The following is a 15,176-nucleotide window of genomic DNA, read 5'->3' as shown; positions in this document are numbered from 1 at the left end:
CTGAAATAAGCCTTTGGCCTTATTTTTGGGGAGGTCTTATTATTTTTGAGGTGCAGGAAGTGGTGAGAGTGGCCACCTCATGGCTGCTGCTGCATGCAATATTTTTGGGGAGGGCTTATTATCCGGGGAGGGCTTATTTTGGGGGAAACAGGGTAATCTGAAAAGAAGAATCTTTGTTTAATTATTTCTTTCTCTCAAGTTCTCCAACTACAGGTCTTTCTCTGCAAATCTGTTAGACCCCAATTCCAGTACAGGGTTTTCTAAAAATACCAACATTGGGTGTTTCTGGGATTGTTCGGGGTCCAAAGATATTTTGGGAAGTAAAAATTATTTCTTTGTTTGTTTATATCAATTTATATGGCTGTCCATCTTGCTAAATGTGACTTTGGACAATGAAAAAAAATGAAAACAATATGTTAATAGGGCAATAAACAAAAGAAGAATAAAATAGCCACCAAGGAAACCATTGCAACCAACACATATGGCCTCAATTCCCCTCCTGAATCCCACATTCAGGAAAACAGCCACGGACTTTCCAAAGAGCTAACAGGGTTTTAACCAATCTAACCTCAGGTGATACAACATTGTGACCAAAAATTCTGCTTCCTGGATCCTGCTAGATAGTGTTCACTAATCATCAGAATCTGGACCATGTTCCTTCTGCCATACCTGATGGGATGAGTAGGAACAATGGGACGACTGTCCCTTAAATACACTGGCTCTATGCCAATGATGGGCAACCTTTTTGTCATTGTATGCCAAAAGTGTGTGCACCCACACCCATAATGCAATGCACCTGCGCCCTGTGCACACACAGACACATACACCGTGCATGCGCATGGACCTCCCATGCCCCATTTTGGGCCTTGAAAGCCTCCTACACCAACCTGGAAGCCAAAATGGGGCGTGGGGGCACTGCGTGAGGCTCCAAAATCCAATGTGAGCACCTCCTGTGCATGCACCCCACCCCCCGTGCATTCACTCGCATGTCACCAACATGCACCCCAAGCCACAAGCATGTGCAGCAGAGACGCAAAGACCAGTTGGCTGGTGGGAGGCACGCATGCATGCACAATAGAGCTGGGCTGGGGTGACAGCTGACATGCCCACAGAGAGGGCTCTGTGTGCCACCTTTGGCATGCGTGCCATAGGTTCGCCATCATGGCCCTATGCCATGCTTTATAAGTGGACATCAGACAGAAAAGAAAAATCATTTGCTAAAAAAATCCCTTTACATATAAACTTCCCTTCACAGATCTGGAATAATTCCTGTTAGGGATGTAACCCTAGGCTTGGCTTGGCAATGTATATAAGCCATGATTGTAACAAATGTATCTGTTACTTTAAATGCTTAAGAGATGTAATTGGTTTGTTACCTCAAGCAGCTATAAGAGGGAGCCCGAATGGCTATTAGATCTCTGTTTTGTTAGAAGCTGATTGGTGTATACTGAGGTATTGTGGTTTGCTACTGTTTAGCTATACTTTGTGTGTTAGACTAACTATTTTGATAACTGAATTACTGAACCGTGTATGACTTGGATTGTTAACCGGACTCTGAATACCTCTATATTTCTACATAGTAAACTACTATATTTTTATACTATTCAGTGTCTCTGTATGCTGGTTTGTGCGTGTTGTTCCATATCACTCTCATTACGCTTCTCTGCATACTCGCTCTTTTAACTGGGAGCTTAATTACTTAACAATTCCTATTATTTTGGCTAAAAGCTTTCAGTTTGAAAGCCAAAATGCTGTTGCCCTACATCTTGCCCTAGGAAGGAAGAAATACAAGAGTCACATAACAATTTATATTGCATTATTTACTAAATGTCAGTTTCTATTGGTCCATGCAAGAGTAAATAGAATGTGGCAGCAGATATTACCGTTTTTTTCCTAGCAAGTAGGACTCTTTGGGCAGCCTTCAAATATTTACCTGACGGTTACTTCCTTCATCCTCAATGGTGCTTGCCTCCAAATAAATTTTCTGCATCCAGGCAGAAAATTCATGCACTTATATTTTTTTTATGCCAGGAGGAAGAAACACGACATCAAAACCTCCTACACATCAGGGAAAAACAATCTGGGCCTCCAGGGCTACAGATAGACCCAGAGCTTCAGGGAGTGGTGTGTGTTTGTGTGTGTGCTAAAACCTGACAGTGTGATTTATCTCTATGTGGAGGCAGAATATACCCTGTAGTTTAACAGTTTTCAGGAGAAAAAGGAAGAGGAAAGAAGATCTAACAAACCAAGCCAAATATCTCCTATCCTACTGATATTAAGATGGTCTTTTATCTCTAGATTTTCCTTCTTGTCTTTATGAATATACTGGACTTCCTCCAGTCACCTAGCAGGTGACACCATCCTTTCTCAAAAATATTACATAAGGTTGGGTTGAACCATCTTTAGTACTCCAGACAAGACTTGAGGACAAGAGTTCAAATCTTCAAACCAAGTTTCTAATAAGTGCACACTTCTGTACTTTCATTCTGCTCTGCGCAAATGCAGGGAGATGGAGGGCTCACCATCTTGTGAGAGCATACAAAGTCAAAATTAGAACAGTGTTGCTCAGCTGATATTCTCTAGGAATACAACATGTGTGTCTGCTGTTTAAAATAAGACATTTATGCTTTCATCATCATGTTCAATAGATGAAGAAAGAAAAACTGGCATAGCAACAAGACCTATTCTAGAGTTAGGAACTTCCTTTCAACTATCTGCATCCTTCCTTTGAAGACATGTAGTTTCTCATTGGATTTAACTAAAGATTAGTCATATGTTTATTAGTTCTAATGAATGAGAAGAATCACCCCCTTAATAAAAACAAAGCAAATTACCACAAATAATTATCTGATACTAAGTGAAATTTGCCAGTAGAACCACTACTCTCCCTTCACTGACTGTGTTCAAGAGAAACCTAACCTGATTACATCGATCTTTTGAAAGAGGACAGCTATCTATCACAGATACTTTAATTTGGATCCCTGGACTGAGTCTAAATCACCCCATCCAAACTGATGTTCTTTCTGCTTCAGCCTAAAGCAATTGCAATTATGATTCTAAATTTGGTCCAAGCTTGGTCAAATTGAGTTAAGCCAGATCAAATTAAAATGCTCAATTCAGGAAGCAGATCTTGGGGGGGAAATTAAAAAATGCTGGCTCTATAACTGAGAAAATTATTTCCCTCTTTTACAAGAAAGGAGACTGCAAACGTCATTATATATTACACATGAAATGTATTATGCAACATACAATGCATTATATATGAACACTTTCTTAAATATGTTTAAAAATATGTTATTCCTCACTTGCACATAAACACTTTCTTGAATAAATATTGTCTGCTAAGTATGCAGATACATACGGTTTTCAGCCAAATAGTGGGTGGATTTCATAATAGTGCGCTAAATATTTGGACAACGTTTGTTTCCAGGTTTTTTCCCCCTCTGCTACAATTAATCATCAGCATTGGACTGTGATACAGGCGTTTAGAGAAAAACTGAAAAGCTGCAGAATTTCCATATATAGAAAGTATAGCATATTTTACTAAAAAATAAGAATGAAATATAAAATGATGTGATATCGGCAAAATCTTAAAATATTAAAACAAAATTTATCAATGTTTCTTTCCAAATCCACATCAAAAACAAAAAAAATGACTCCAGCTTTCAGTTCCTTTGAAACTGAAAAAAATTGTGGGGGGGGGATGTATGTTTTCCTCTGTCACCACCCCAAAAAAAGCAAAATAACCAATAAAAGATCAACAACTCAAGATAGAAATATTTGCATTGAACTCACCAAATTCATAGAAATCTCGCTCATTTTTATCTTGAGTTAAAACAGTCTACCCATTTTAAGGGAAAAGGTGTAGATCTTTTTCAAATATAGTTGCAAAATTCTTAATATGGATATAATGCTTTATGACACTCTTCAATTTATGACCACAGATAGACAACTTCCACTGCTAAGTGATGTGGTCATTAAGTGAGTTGCGCCTAATTTCACAACCTTGTTTGCAGTGCAATCACACAATCAGTAAGGGAGGTTTCCCCCTATTGTCTCTTCTTATTGGAAGCCCTCTAGGAAGGTCACAAATGGTGAGCTTCCATAGGACCTCAGAGCCCTAGAACCATCATAAATACTGACACACATTTGCCAAGTGTCCAAATGTTGATCACATGACTGCGTGGATGCTGTGATAGTCATAAATTACTTTTTTACAGCACCTCTGTGACTTCAACCACTCGCTAAATGGTTGATTGTAACTCGAGGACTGCCTGTGTATGAAACTGTTCATATAAATTACCCAAGAAGCTCATTTGAAAGTGCAAATATTTCTGTGGTCATTCTTTTTACATATATTTTCCCATTTATCTCAAGTCATTTAGACATAAATAAATGTATATGTTGTAAAGTTCTTTTTAAAATGTACCTCTAAAACTGATATTCATAACAAATGAGGTCTTTCCTCCTTGTTTGTTGTTGTTGTTGTTGTTACCTAGAGAAATATGTACACAAGACTCCAGGTCTGCTGTCCTTATGATGCATTCATTTTAGAACTCGATAGCAGTGTTCTTTCAATATCTAAGGAGCTGCCACAAAGAAGAGGGGGTCAACCTGTTTTTCAGAGCACCATAAGGAAAGTCAAGAAACAAAGGATGGAAACTAATCAAGAAGAGAAGCAATCTAGAACTAAGGAGAAATTTTCTGACAGTTAGAACAATTAATCCATGGAACAACTTACCTCCAGAAGTTGTGAATGCTGCAAAACTGGAAGTTTTTAAGATGTTGGATAGCCACTCGTCTGAAATAATATAAGGTTTGCTGCTTGAGCAGAGGGCTGCACTAGAAGACTCCAAGGTCCCTTCCAACGTTGTTACTCTGTTATCTTGTTGTTACCTTATTTTCCATCCATTTACCTATCTCTTATGTGTTTTCATGCTTTAATCTATATTAAGAAAATAAAGATCCTTTGCTGTGGGTCATTTTGGACATAATTATTGTTTAAATCTGCCTTTGTATATGATTTGAAGCATACAATTGCTTCTCCTAAGTCTGGTAAAGAAGATACATGCTGAGAATATCTACGTTCTCCTGGCCAATAAAGGAACTATATTTACAGTAGCTGTCTTCTTAATAGTGCCACATTTTGCCATATGCAGCAACCATGACAAAGTTAAACTGATTTAAGTAACTCCTCCCCCCTCCCCCCCAGTTTGTCATGCTTGATACTCTCACTTACTAGCAGTGGTGGGTTTCAAAATTTTTTAGAACCTCTTCTGTAGGTGTGGCCTGCTTTGTGGGAGTGACTTGCCAGTCATGTGACTGGGTGGGAGTGGCTTGCCAGCCATGTGACTGAGTAGGAGTGGCTTGCCAGTCATGTGACTGGGTGGGCATGGCCAACTTATAAAATGTGAAACTCACTTAACAACGCGCTTGCTTAGCAACCAAAATGTTGGCTCAGAAACTCTGGCATTTGAAGCACGCAAGTCTTAAAGCTGTCAAGTTACAAGACCCTTGCACTCTAACCCTTTAGAAAAAAAAACCCAGGGGTGTTCAAACTTGACAGCTTTAAGATTTGTGGACTTCAACTCCCAGAATTCCTTCTCTCGCTCTTCATCTTAATGATGTGCGGATTATGGGCGAGGGGGAGGGAGCTGGAACCAGTTCTAAATGGCACTGTAGATTTGTGGAACCTCTTCTATAGAAATAAATAAATCAATGTTTGGTTCAAATGAATATAACTCCTTCTCCACCTTCTTCTCCCCCAAAAGTCCTAGATAGCTGGAGGAAGATTACTTTATTGATTTACTATCAGATATAGCATCACTGCAAAAGTGCTAATTTCTGCATTGCCAATTACAGAAAGAAAGAACCAAGTTTCTTTGACATTGTCTTATGTAGCTGTGGAACTGAATATCTGGAAAGGGTAAGAATAGGGAGTCAATCAGTTTCTACTTATGCATTCGAAGGCAGCTACAATGAGTCTCTAGGCTGCCAGAGGCAAACCATCACTCAGTTTTGAACCCAGTAATGACTGACTGTTTTCTTGAAGTGATGTGATCAGCAGAGGAAACACTCATACTTCAAACATCTGATTCCAGCAGGTGAGGGATTATGAGAGAGAGAGAGAGAGAGAGAGAGAGAGAGAGAGAGAGAGAGAGAGAGAGAGAGAGAGAGAGAGAGAGAGAGAGAGAGAGAGAGAGAGAGAGAGCGCTATGCCTAGCAAGGATGAAGGAAGCAGAAAGAAAAGATAGGTGGATGAAAGGGATTATACACACACACACACACTTTGGGACATCTAAAAGAAATGCAGGCTGAGATAGGGAACATTTGCCTATGTAATCACCACAAATGAAGCCCAAGTAAGAGGCACCGTTTGTTTGGGGGTAGGGTTTTTTTTTCAGGGGAGGGATAGAAATGCAAGAAAGCCTGTCCAATCAAGTCTGACTCTGGGGAGGGGAGGGAGTGCTCATCTCCATTTCCTACCCAAAGAGCCAGCATTATATCAAGAAACTTCTGTGGCCATGTGGCCAGCATGCCTATACACCGAGTACAGAATGCTGTTACCTTTCCACCAAAGTGGTACCTATTTATGTACTCACATTTGCATGCTTTTGAATTGCTAGTTGGGCTCAGGCAAGTAAAAGGAGCTCACACTATTACATGATGCTTGGATCTCAAACCCAAGCTGTTAGCTTTCCAGCTGTCAAGCTCAGTGTCTTTAACCACTGAGCCATTGTGCCTCCCCACAATGGTAACAAGCAAAATTACATGTTATATTATAACATGCAGGTTAAAATTTTATCAGTTTTTAAAAGCAAGAGTGTCATATCACTACCAATGAACTTTTTTAATACACACACACACACACACACACCAGTAATTTTCTTGAAATTTGGTATTAAGCTAATCCAAGACCAACATCATACACAGTTTTGAAATTTATTCTGGATATACTTTTAGTAAGAAAAGTTGTTATCAACCAGATTCTACCTATTTCTGCTTAGGCTCAAACGAAGGGTGTTTATGTCTCTAGCCAACTCTCCTTTTGTGCAATATACAAATATGAGTGAGTGAGGCATGAGTGTTATATTTTAATTTGGTACAGAATAGCATTCCCAAAAATATTTTTTTTCATTCAATGATGAACTATTATATTCTGTGTACATCATCATTATCATCATTATTCTCTTGTAATGACATTCTGATTAACCAGAAGGAAATGGAAACAGTAATAATCATATAAAAATAGAATGGACTAAATGGAGATTTTAGTATCCACCATCTATTATTTAATGTTGTAAAAGCCACAAACATTTTCACGTTCATAGAGCTTTGACACATACAATTTTTTATGGTGCCTCATCTGAGAAGCTTAAAATGTTTCTGACATTTTAACTCGTTTTGTTCCTTATCTATTTGGCATGCACGACAAATTCTGTTTTCAAAATCTGTTACCGGTAATTTGTATTTGATGCCCAGAAAGGTTCCTTCAGCCTACAGTGCAATTCTTTCTCTACAGGCTTTATTTAGTCTAGTTTGCCAAATATTCTCTCCTCTTGTTCCCTTCCCCAAATAGCCAACATAATTATTTAGTCTTTGGATTAATCTGTAAACTGTGCACTCCTGTAAGTGCAAACTCAATATTTGCAAAAATATTCTTAGCAATGTTTCTTTGCAGTGATGAGTCAACTATATTATAATCCCCTCAGTCTCTGATCATTAAAGGCAAAGGTAAAATTTCCCCTCGCATATATGTGCTAATCGTTCCTGACTCTAGGGGGCGGTGCTCATCTCTAGGAGGCTGTACTAAACTCAGTGTTGGTTGATGCTCTGTGCTTGATGCTCAAGACCACTTTTTAAATTTCTTTGGTAGAGGCCATATTTATTCATTAGGCTATTGATACGTGCTCCATTTCTCTCTCTTCTTTTTTTTTTTACCCTTAATGATCTGGTTCCCCAAATTTCCACTTCCTTGTCTTTGCCTTCTTGTGTGTCCCCTACAGAGCTATACTTATTTTATCCATTATGATTTTAATCGAGCTACTTTTTTTTTTTTGCTTTGTTCTATGTTGGATGCAACTTCTCACTTGTCTCAATGGCATGCAAAGTTTACAGTATAAGTACAGTTTGTTTGTATATGGATATTTTACTGATGGCTGCCACCTGGATTAAATTCTTGGCTTTAGGAAAGTTAGCTTTCTCTCTAAATGGAATGTTCTACTACCTTGAAGATTTAGGGTTCTGTTTGGTAATATTTAAGAGAATAAAAAATGAATATTTAAACAGAGTTTGATTCTCCTAGTCCAAAGGATAAATGTTTTGTCCTGAACATGCAAGCATCTCTATTGGTGATCATATGCCATGGGGGTATATGGGTAAGCTTTGCTTAGACCTAAGACCAAAAATAAGTTATTTTTAGAAATCATACAACTTGAATAAAAGTTATTTCTACTGTATTTCTCTGTCAGTGTTAATACTAGTAATACCTCAAGGCAACAAATATAGACAGTCCTCCTTTAGTGACCACTTGGGATTTGCAACTTGGTCGTAAAGCAAAATAGTTGTTAAGTGAAGCCATAATTGTGCTTAAGATCCGATTTCAGCTTCCCTTTGTTTTACAAACCTGCGAAAATCATAAATGTAAGGATTGGTTGTAAACTTACATTTTCATCACCATAGTAAATGCAAACAGTCGTTAAATGAGGCAGTTGCTAAACAAGCACTCATACCTTCCACCTGTGATCTCTGCCCAAAAACAAGAGTGAACAGCTAGCAGAAAGGGTGATCTAGAAATCTGTCTCAGGCAGCTTCCATTTACACTAGCAATGAAAACAAACATGGATTTTTTTTTTAAAAAAGCTAGCTTTCTTGTAAAAATAAAGGTATGATTATGAGCTACCTCGCTCCTTTCATTGAAAGTTGAAATATTTATTTATTTTATTTATTCACATTTCTAAACCGTCTCCCAAAAAGGGACTCGGGGCGGTGTACAGTCCACAATAAATCACAGATAAAATACAAATATAAATAGAACTATAAATATATGTATGTATGTATGTATGTATGTATGTATGTATATATATATATATATATATATATATATATATATATATATATATATATATATATATATATATATATATATATATATATATATATATATATATATATATATATATATATAGGCATCACTATACAGGCATCTATGTATTTAGGTGTGTTTCTGTGCATCTACAGGTGCATGGGAGAAGGTTGTTTGAAGGAGAGACTCATGTGGGCAAAAGTTATGCAAAATGTCAGAAGGGAGTTTTGTTCCAGAAGCTGAAAGAGATTTCTCCTCATACCTTGTGCATGAACAAAATCTTTGAGCTCATGCATAGGAATTGGAGGTGAATAATGTTACCTGTACAGGATAAAGCATGTCAGTGAAGGAAAGTGCAACCCCATTTCTAGCAGAGGCCTATCTGCGAGAAATTTGTGTGAGTCTACCTATATGTTATGTTCCTAAAACTCTGTTGCTAAAACCCTTGTGCCAAAGGTTTGTCTGAGTTGTATAGGCTGGGGATATTGAGAGAAGTTCACAGTACACAAGATGAGACGATATAGTACCAATTTCAGGGCAGGCTGCTTAGTTTATTTGCAATGTACATGCTTTTTCCAGCATGCAAAAAGTCCTGATATTTTAATTCTCATTGGTCCTTATTAAAATATATCATAGAGCAGTGATGGCGAACCTATGGCACGGGTGCCACAGGTGGCATGCGGAGCCATTTGTCAGGGCACGCAAGGCGCTGCCCTGTCAGCTGGCCAGATCGCATGTGCGTGCTGGCCAGATGAGTTCACCTTTTTAAAAGCCATTTTCCGCCTTCCCCAGGCTCCAGAGGCTTTATAGGAGCCTGGGGAGGGTGAAAAGAGCCCCCCAGAGGCCCTCTGGAAGCTTCAGGGCCGTCCGGAGGCTTTCCTGAAGCCTTCGGAGCGCTTAAAACGACCCTCTGAGCAAACCGGAAGTCACTTCCAGTTTGCTCGGAGGGTGGTTTTAAGTGTTCCGAAGGCTTCAGGGAAGCCTCCGGATGGTCCCTGAAGCCTCAGGAGGGCCTCTGGGGGTCGGGGGAGGCTCCTTTCGCCCTCCCCAGGCTCCTATAAAGCCCCTGGAGCCTGGGGAGGGCAAAAAAGGCATGTAAAAATGGGGGGTTGTCGCGCATTGTGCGTGCATGCGCACTGGGGGGGTTGAGCATTGCATTATGGGTGCGGCATGCCCGCACACGACCCCCCTGCGCTCCCCCCACTAGTGGCACGCGAGCCAAAAAAGGTTCGCCATCACTGTCATAGAGGAAGAGTTCAGTCAATGGAGTTGGAGAGTCACTAAAAATCATAAGTCAACTGATTGGTCTAAAAATTAAACTGAGCTCCTAGTATTGTCCCAACAGAGTTTGTCCAATGTCAGCTGCACATCACATTACAATGGACTTTTCAAATTACATGGGAAAGTGCCACTTTTATTAGATATCGTCTTATGTCTTGATTCAAGCAGATGGTTGTATAAGCAGAGAAGGAAAAAGTCTTTTTTGCTGTTGCTTTTCAACAAAATGTTTCTCAACGTCTTTGAAATCTAAATGCCTTTACATTTAAAAACCTAGTCATTGGAATACTGACGCAATATGAAATAAAATTGTTCCTAAAACTTGACAGTTGGTGAGGAGAAGGTTCTTGGTTTAAAATGTTTGATATACAGCTCTTCTGTGAAAATATTCACAGTTACATAAAGTGCATATGTAAATAATATTCCACTAGAATATAGAATGCTACTAGAAGAAGTGTTTTTCAAAATATCGGTTGAAACCGAAGTAGTGATCAAATAATGTTGACAGAAAGGATAAGAGAGAAAATGTTTTAAGATGCATTTGTTCCAAAGAAAATCAGAAGGAGATTGGTAGCACCTTTTGTCATTGCAGCAACAATTTCTATTAAAAGATATAAGCTTTCATAAGATGCATCTTACTTCATCAGAAATACAGAGTGGCTAGGCAGATGTAGGATAAAAATTGGGATAAAAGCGGAAGAGGCAGGGAGATTATGCTGTTGCAGGTTACATGTGAGGCAGATTGCAAGTCGCTTGTCAATTAACAAGTGTGTTATTTGTGGGGACTTCCTGAAATTGCCTGAATTTTTTTGATATACACGAGCTTAGAAATTTCTTGCTCAATGTTGCATTTACACTCATTTTCCTGTTATCGTAGAGACAGCAGCCAGACTGGGTATGCTCCAGTAGTGGGTTTCAGCCGGTCCTCACTGGTCCGCGCGAACCGAACCTGGAAGTAACTTCTGGGCCCTAGGAACCGGCACCAGCCCTGTCGCTCGCTCCCCCTGCCCCTCCGGTCGCTACTCACTTGCTCCCCCCACCTGTCCCCGGACTTGCCTAAGATGCCTGGCCATCAGCAAGTATGGGCATGGGGGTGGGGATGGCGGCAGGAGATTACGCGGCGTGGCTGGCATCTTTGATAAGTTTGGGGACCTCGCAAGGTCTTTGCAAGGTCCCCGGACTTGCCCAGCAAAGCACGGGGTGGCAGTAGCTTGTGTGGCGTGGCCTGGCCGCTAGCAAAGCACCTCCCCAGACTGGCCCAGCAAAGCACAGGGCGGCAGGGCAGCCCCTTGCTTTGACAACCACCTCGTTTCCAATTGGGGTGGGGAAGAAATTCATCTTTTCTGTCCCTCTCTATGGATCCCTCCGAATTGGAAACGAGGGGGCTGTGAAAGACAAGGCAGCGCGCCCCGCGTGGCTGTTCAAGCAGCAAAAGAAGGAACAGGAGAGGAGTTCCACGTGGGGCTTTTTAAACAGCCAAACTCCCCTCCAGTTAATTCTTCTGTTTGAACAAGCCATGCAGGGCATGCTCCCTTGCTTTGACAGCCGCCTCATTTCCAATGGGGGGGGGGGGAGAAATCCATGTGTTAGAGAGAGAGGAAAAATGCATGGATTTTTCTCTCCCCCCCCCCCCCATTGGAAACCAGGCAGCTGTCAAAGAGAAGGGAGCAGTGCGCACCAGGTGGGTTATCCCCCAACAGTTGAAGAAGGAACAGGAGGGGAGGATTCGGCTGTTGGGGGATAGCCCACGTGGTGCGAGATCCCTTCTCTTTCACAGCTGCCTAGTTTCCAATGGGGGGGGGGGGAGAAATCCATGCATTTTTCTTCCCTCTGCATGGATTTCTCCTCCCCTCCATTGGAAACCAGGTCTCTCCTCTCTCTCTCTCTCTCTCTCTCTCTCTCTCTCTCTCTCTCTCTCTCTCTCTCTCTCTCTCTCTCTCTCTCTCACACACACACACACACACACACACACACACACACACACACCTTGCATGTGTATGGGGGACTGGATCAGCTGGGAAGCTGGCAAAAAAGAAGCCTCTATTTCTCCGTTGCCGCGGCTGACACAAAAAGGAAGTAGCTATGCTGGCCGGGTCTCTCTTCACTTACCGCTCACCACCACCACCCCTGTGGCCCGCCGGCTGCAGCCCTGTCTGTCCTGCCTAGCTGGACAGCAATTTGTTGTTCCTTTAAATTGGGTCCTTAAATAATCCTTTATTCTACAAATTGGTGGGAAATTTGAAACTGATCTTTGGCTGCCTCTCCTCAGCCATCTTATTGCCTGCGGCCACGAGTTCATTCAGGAAGCCTGCCTTGCAATCAGATCGGCCAGTTCACAAGCTATTGCTCCACGGCTATTTCCCCGCAGCGATCCTTCATTCTGGGCACTCAGAGGGATGCACAACCAGCTGTTTCGCGTGCAGCAGTTCCAGGTGAGTCCGGTGGCCATTCTGCAGATTGCCTGGCCACACTTAGTATCGGTGGACATTTTGCGGGTCGGAAAAGCCTGCGAAGATAGTGATGGCCATTTTGAGGCTCGGAAAAGCCTCAGAGGAAAAAAGGTCGGCCATTTTGGATACTTTAAAAAAGGCGTGAACTCTACAGCAGCCATTTGGAGTGCCCAGCAATGCGGGATCACCCCAGGTGGACCGGATCAGGAGCGCCTGGCCAGCAAATGGGTGAGATCATTGCCTATCTTATTGGGGTGTTGATTTATGTTTGGGGAAATGGCTGATCCAGCTATGGATACGAATGCAGGATTAGAGGAGGCAGGGCCATCAGGGGCAAAGAGCAGCAGGAAAAGGCAAGCCAAAGAGGCCCCTTCCTCAGGAGTAAACCCCAAGGTCTCTAAAGCGACTACCAGGGCAGAAGAGCGCAGGCAGAAGGCCCTTGAATTTCAGAGGGCCGAAAAACAATAACATAGTCTAACTGCCCAGTCCTCCCACCCTCCCTCTGAGGATCACCAAGTGGCATCCTCAGCTCCACCTGTCTTGCCTCCCATGGGCCCTGACTCCTCCTGGCCTATTCAGAAGGGGAATTGTCTTCTTCAGAGTCCTCGTCTTCGGTGGAACCTGACAACAGAGGCAATTTCTTTGATGTCCCTCTCAATAGGGAGCTCACCTTTGAACAGCCTCCCTTCCCCGTTACACATGGCTCTGCCCCCCACACACACCATGTACACCTCTCCTGCTGATATGGCAACCATCATTGCTGAAACCATTAAACAGGTCATGGCTGCTGGCCTACTGTCAGGCCTGTAATTATATTCTTTTTAGGATCTTTGGCCTGCCACACTTTTTAATAATTCTCTATGCTGTTTCATTAGTGTAGTAGTTGGGAGGGGAGAATAGAAAGGAGTAGGATTGTAGAATGGATTGTTGACATTCTTTTGTAGAAGCCAAGGTCATCTTTTGTCTTCGCATCTCGACACCTGGCCGGAAGAAGATGGGTGTACATGCCAGTGTGGAAGATGATGATTGGAACATGTGATGGATTTGTGGGTGTGGGGAGAGATCATGAACTTTCAACTAGGTGAACTTACAGGATGTAATTCAGAGTTGAAATTTCCATAGCCGTCCTAACATGCCTGCGGAATAAATTGCACCTTTAAGGATGTTTTGCCTTGGACAATGATTTATTTCTGCATGGTATTTAGAACCCTAACATTATTTCAACTCTCTACTTTAAAAATATTTCACTAGCTCCCTCCCCCTATCAAGGGGGAAGGGCTGGTGATGGAAGATCTGGTGATGGGGTCTCGGCATTCCCAATGCTGACCGGGACAGCGTAAATATCAGCGAAGAATAAATGAGAAGCTTTTGGTGATAAGAAGCTGAGTACGGAACTTCAAAGGCAATGGAATGCTGTTTCCAGTTTAATTGCATCTGGAGGAATGCAGGAGAAGACGCGACAAGACGAAGGAAATCTCAGAAAACTTCTTCAGCAAACTGTGAGTACATGCTCCCCCTCCTTCCCCCCCAGCTTAGAAGCAAGATTGGGGGGAAAAAAACACCCTTAGAACGGAGGTTTGGGCTCCTTCCAGACGGCAATAAATAAAATGGCTTATCACCATGCAACTAGCTGGAAGAAAGATTCCCTTTCAAAATGGGAATTTCAAAGGAGGCAGGAAGAAGGAATTTTTCCAGCATCTGTCACTTGCAAGCCACCACAAATGGGGCTGCAACCAGTAAATGAAGCAAATTGGGCAGTAAATTGGGCTTTCCTCCCAGGACTTGGATGGAAGAGATGCTACTTATCAACTCCTTTGCCATCAGCATGGGGAAATGCTCCAAGCCAGCAGAGGGCACCTACTTGGCCCATAACTCATCCAAGCCAGCAAAGGGCACCTACTTGGCCCATAACTCCTCCAAGCCAGCAGGAGGGTCCTTGGCACGTAAAACCCCTTAGCCAGCCATCATTGGTTGAGCTGCAACCTGTGAAGCAGGCAACCCCGGGATGGGTCTTAACCCCAGGTCATGGATGAGAGGGATGCCAGCGGGCACCTGCCCTCCCTCAGCAGATGGCACCATGGCAGAAAGCTGGGCAGTGGCCAACCGAGGGATTGACCTCCCCACCGGTTCCAGTCTCCCCTGCAAGGCCAAAAAGGGTTCTTACCAGACCTTCCTACAGAGAAGAAATCTCCATGGAAGAAGGGATTACCAAAGCCAGGCCTGCAAGATGGGAAGCGGGACAAGGTGCATCTGCAATGCCCCAAAAGGTTCTTACTCCACCTTCCTACAGAGAAGCAATCTCCCCCATGGAAGAAGGGTTTACCAAGGGGGCAGCTGCAAGTTGGAGAGCAAGGCAGTGTGAT

This window comes from Natrix helvetica (genome assembly GCF_964273705.1).
Source record: "Natrix helvetica genome assembly, chromosome: 1".
Classification (NCBI taxonomy): Eukaryota; Metazoa; Chordata; class Lepidosauria; order Squamata; family Natricidae; genus Natrix; species Natrix helvetica.
Note: the sequence above shows the minus strand (reverse complement) of the source record.